This window comes from Octopus bimaculoides, chromosome 5, assembly GCF_046866305.1.
Source record: "Octopus bimaculoides isolate indiv1 chromosome 5, ASM4686630v1, whole genome shotgun sequence".
Taxonomy (NCBI): domain Eukaryota; kingdom Metazoa; phylum Mollusca; class Cephalopoda; order Octopoda; family Octopodidae; genus Octopus; species Octopus bimaculoides.
The window spans coordinates 37738770-37744759 of record NC_142932.1 but is presented as its reverse complement, the minus strand read 5'-3'; positions in this window follow the sequence as shown (position 1 = coordinate 37744759).

Here is a 5990-nt window from a genome sequence, read left to right as displayed (position 1 = left end):
GAGAGAGAGGGGGAGATACGCGCATTGGAAAATATACGCACAAACATACGCACATATATATGTATATTTGTGTGTGTGTGTGTATACGCAGTTAACATACAAAATCGATACGTGACTGTGTGCTTTATTGTGAACCTGCGTTAGTGTGCCTCCAAAGCATATGTTCAGTAAAATTTAAACTGAAGGACCTGTTCTTTAAAGAGAAATAGGGAGAAAAATTGGGAAATAGTGACAGAAAGGGGTTGGGGTAGAAAGGTAGAGAAATAGAGATAGGCTTGGTACGCATAATTACATGGAGCGCAAAATGTAAATAAAACATAACTCACTGAGACAAATACAAATGGTAGAATAAAGGAACAAGAAAATTATCACAGAACGAGAATTATGGAAACTTTCAATAGGGTTTCAGATCTGTTTTTCTATATTCTCTAAGCTGTTGCTTATTTTTTGATATATATATATATATATATAGAGAGATAGATAGATAGATAGATAGATAGATAGATAGATAGATAGATAGATAGATAGATAGATAGATAGATAGATAGATAGAATAATTTTTACGATGCATAAACATTGGTTCGAAACACTAGAATAATGGTAGTAGACAGATATAGTTTTTACGGAACATTTATTATAACAGTGACAGCTGTCATTCAGTATAGACTCCCTTTGGCGCAATTACTGCCTCCGCACGTTAACAAAATGTGTTAGGAGTTGCCGCAACCGCTGCCTCTTTGCTTTTGTGTGTCGCACGCATAATACGTTGTATATTGCTTGAAGTACGCCCGATAAAAAGAAAAATTGAAAATATTGACATCAGAGCTACTTCTGGGCCAGATGTTGGCCCTCACAAAAATGGCACTTTCTCGTTCAAGAAAGACCTGTGTTTCTTTTGAGCCATAGCATGTTGCAGAATCGTGGATAGGCACCACATATTCAAACCCAAACTTCTGCTGCATCCTAGGTAAGAGAATTCTTCAGGTTGTACTGATACACGTCTGTACCAATCTTCAATGCAGTGTGGATCCATGTCAATTCGATCACTTGCCAAAACTCCAAATACAATCACAGAGGTGGGGGGGGGGAAGAAGTTTTGTATGCAATCAATCAAGAATTTCTGAGATTCACTTCAGTCCACAGTGAACTTCTCGTCCACAAACGCGTGAGTTTTCGTTTGATTTTTTTTTTTTTTTTTTGCTGTAGATTCATGCTTTATGAACGGCAGAAGCTTGGGAATTTCTCGCATCTGGTCGTGAACATATCTAGTCATGCCAAGGCACCTATTCCCACATCTGGACATCGTGGAAACGGACACATGCAGAGACCGGTAGAATTATTACCAGGCTTTAAATACTAAGTACTGAGATTGATTCGTTCGACTTATATATAATAAGGTGATGCCCCATCATGTCTGCAGTGAAATAAATGAGATAAAAAGATATTTGAACACATATTTTTAATCGTGTGTTCGTTTACTTCTGTCATCTGACCCTATGAATTATATGATTCTCCATCAAGAAATATTATGCAATGATATATAGTTACTCGTTTGGTTTATCTACACTTCTACGTTTTGTTGGATACCCTAAATTGGTAGTCGGACTTTTGTCTTTTGGTATTCTAAAATTTAAACTGTCACTCCCGGTCCATTCATTGTGCAGAAATAAAACAGAGAATGGTGAGAAACGAAAGCCATACATCTAAACCTGGAACAACTGAGTTGGTAAAGATGTTGCTGAAATAGTAAAAGGCAAAGACATTGAGAGATATATTTAAACATAATTATAACACGCAATATCTCAAACAATGTATTGGCTAAAACAACCTTGGGAAATCTAGGAAGAAAACGATAAGAAATTGGTATTGAGGAATAATTATTGATAACACGAATGTTAATGTATATGTGGGAAAGAAACATTAAATAATACGTAGATGGTACAAAATGATATAAAACAACAAGTAATTTCTGAAACCAACAATGTTTACCGAAGATTGGAAAAAATATTAAATGCTACTCGGAATATAATAGATAAGAGTAATTTTATCACTAAATATTTGAAACGTTATATTTACAAGGACACACATGGGAAATAAAAAAGAAGAGAACAAAGACAAATTTGTATCGTATGCAATATTTGTTATAACGGGATACAGCACTATGGAAAACATGAAAATGTATCATCCATGTGAAGTTGTATGCATGTAAGTGCTTATGCGGGTAAGTGTGTATGTAAAACTTCCAAAACATTTAAGTTTCCCTAATTAAAATGTAAGTCAGATAGAAGTATATTCTTTTTATAACCATGTAACAGAAAATAAAATGGAGATAAGCTTACGAAAAATTTATCTATTGGAAAATCAAGATAAATATGTAAACGCTACTGTAAGTGCATTATTTATGAAACTTTCATCGGTGTTTCTTGGCCTGCGAAACTGCTTAGCAAATTACGTCAAAAAATACAGGTATTTTTTTCTTTTTTTATTTTCAGTTCAAAGACTGCGGCCAAACTGTGGCACCGCCGTTTGGTTTACCAAATTTTCACTAAACCTTCTCTGATAAGTGATATTTTGTGATGAGGGTGATTGACGTTGCTGTCTTCATCTGTGTTTCTAACCTTGAGGTATGTTAATCGAGAACTCTTGACATAAGGAGATCCAGTTCTATTTCTAAAACGCCATGCAGATCTCTCAGGCTTTACGGAAGGATATTGAAGGACTGTGGGCCCTTGAATACCAAGCTGTTGCAGTACCTGGTCTTGTATCTTGATTGCAGTGTTTGAAATTTTAGTACTATGCAACCGCACGAGCTGGCAAAATCGAAGGCTGCAAACTGGCAGAATCGTAGCACTCCGGGCGAAATGCTTAGCGGCATTTCGTCTGTCTTAGCGTTCTGAGTTCAAATTGCACCACAAAATGTAATGATAAATTTTGTTTAGCTGTTCTCCAGGTTATTTCATTTAGAGAAATACGATTATCTTCATTTCACATCCCTTTTCGCTGATAAGCATGGAATTAAATTATAGATGAGGAGTATCGAATAATCTAAATATTTGATCATATATTTATAAATGTGAAGTACAATCGGGTACACAATGATATGTATACATCAGTACAACCAATGACACGATAGATGAAAGTTCTCTGAAGTCCTACTGCTTCATTTCTAGACAAAAATATGAACCACTTCACATTATTATCTAAACTTATCAAGAAACTGAAACACAACGGATTGGAATTTCCACTTAAATGTTTAATACTGAAAACACGGCAAACCTTATGATGGAATTTCACCAGTATGCAGATTATGCCTTGAAAAAACCCTGGAAATTATCATATGTAAGAAATATTTAATAAATAGACATTGTAATATTGGTCGGCACAGAAAGAACAAATCTTTCATGGTACATGAAAAAAAAAAAAAACTGATTCCGCAATAAATCTGAACCTGATGCCCCATGGACTCTGGGGAATTATATAGATAATGAAGATCCTACATATGAAGTAATGTTTTTTTTAATTTTTTATAAGCATGTAAGAACATAGCGGATAATAATATCAACTGATATCGGAATAATTCATATACATAGTAATGTAGCCGGAATAGATCATTGCAACTATATGTACGTTATCAAAAACTGCAGACGTATAATAAATTTGTGAAAATACAGACGAGATACTACTATCAATTAAATGATGTAATAGAACTATGAAGGCGGCGAGCTGTCAGAATGGAAGGCGTCGAGCTCGCAGAATCAAAGGTGGCGAACTGGCAGAGTCTAAGACCACGAACTGTCAGAATGGAAAACGATGAGCTGGGAAAATTGAAGGCGGCGAAGTAGCAGAGTGGAAGGCGGGCAACAGGCAGGATCGTAACACTCCTAACGAAATACTTAGCGGCATTTGGACTGTTAAAATTCTGTGAAGGTCGACTTTACCCTTCATCATTTCGGTGTCGATAAATTAAGTACTAATTGCGTACTGGGGTCGACTAACACCTCCCACCAAATGTCAGGCCTTGTGCCTATAATAGAAAGGATTTAATAGTGCTATGAGTACTTAGACGTAACTACTTTATGAAAAGTGTCTGGGCAACACAGCGTGAGCGAAATTCAAATACCTACTAACACGAAACCCATCGAATAGGATAATGTGGATGACGCCAAATTATTGCCCAGAAATTGATAATAATAATAACAAATTATAACTCATTTGATTTATGAAATGTGTGTATTTATAGCATTGTCATAAGAGAAACACTGGTTGTGGGGGTGGAGTTTTATTCCGATGTAGCGTAAATAATATCACATCATTAATACACCACATCTTTTCTCTTATTCTTTTTTTTTCTCTTCCCCTCTTATCCGCGGTCCTTCTTGCGTTCCCCAGTCCTTTTATGTTCTGCTCACCCTGTCTTACTGCCTGAGTACAACAGACTGAATACATTCACAATCTTAGATCCTCTCTCTCGTTTTTTTCGTTCTCTTTCCCACATTTCCTGTCCACAGGCATCAACACGTAAACAACTAATGAAACTACTACTCACAAACTCCTTGCTTCTACCAACAGTAGTTTGTACGAATTCACAACTATCGTCCATTAATCCAACAGAGCTTTTAGATTGGTGTAGAATGATTAATAACTTGAAGTGCAAACCACAAGAAAATCTAAAGTTAACTATTGCAAAATGTGTATGATGAAGTACCCACGTCAAATAAATGAGGTCCCGTAGGATCCATTGATGTTATTACTTATGATAATAGTATCTCCTCTAGATATGGTGAGGTAGTCCCATAAAATAATTTGTAATCTCGATATATATGTATTAATATATAATGCATTAATAAAAATATTGAATCTGCATCCGTGAAGTATTTCTCATTATATGTATATATAATTCGTTGTCTCTCTGTTTGTCTGTCTACTCTCTATGCATTCTCAAATGGATCGGCCAAATCAAATCAAATTTGACAAGGTAATAATATCAATATTAATAGTGTCAGCTTCTTATTTTATTTTTCCTTTTGGTTTAAGACAGTTTAACATTGGCACTGGTTCGGGTAGTACGTGTTAAAAGTGGAAGAATAACATCTACATTGCAATGTGACATAATAGTTTCACTTCTGATCCTAATGTGATAGGGCTATAATATTGTCTCACTTTCATTCTTTCACTTTTACTTCTTATATGATAACGCTAAGATCATCTTATTTCTATCATATTTGAAATAAATGTGTAATTTTTATCCTAGTGTGAACTACATTCCGCATATCCGAATCTTTCCGTTTTTACGGCCACAACAGCGTGATGGTGTATCAGTGTAATGGCTGACTGACATAAGGAACGGATGGAGGTGAATCTCTTGACAAAATACATTAAAGTGGCAGATTCCAAGTATGTACAAGTACACATTTACCGTTCAATTACGAGTTGATAATTATTGGAGGATTCGCAAGGTTGCAAGGTATTTACAATCACATATTTACCATTAAATTAAAATTTAATACATGTGCTTAATATATATATACATATATATATATATATATATATATATATATATATATATATATACATATATATATATATATATATATATATATATATATATATATATATATATATATATATATATAGAGAGAGAGAGAGAGAGAGAGAGAGAGAGAGAGAGACAGAGGCAGAGACAGACAGGCAGACATACAGCCAGGCAGAAAGAGAGAGAAAAATGAGCGAGAGAGAGAGAAATAAATTTATCTATAATAATTACTGCGTCATTTACCGTTGAATTAAAAGTTCATATATGTACATCTATTTCGTTAATTTGCTTATACGTGGTTAATTTATACTGCATACAAACATAAAGACATACTACATACAACTATTTACAAAATTAGAAATTAATGCATAATTTTTTCTATGTCCATAATGTTTTTGATTACAATATTGAAAAAATATGCCACCAAAGAAAAAAACGTAATCTCTCAAGAAACAAG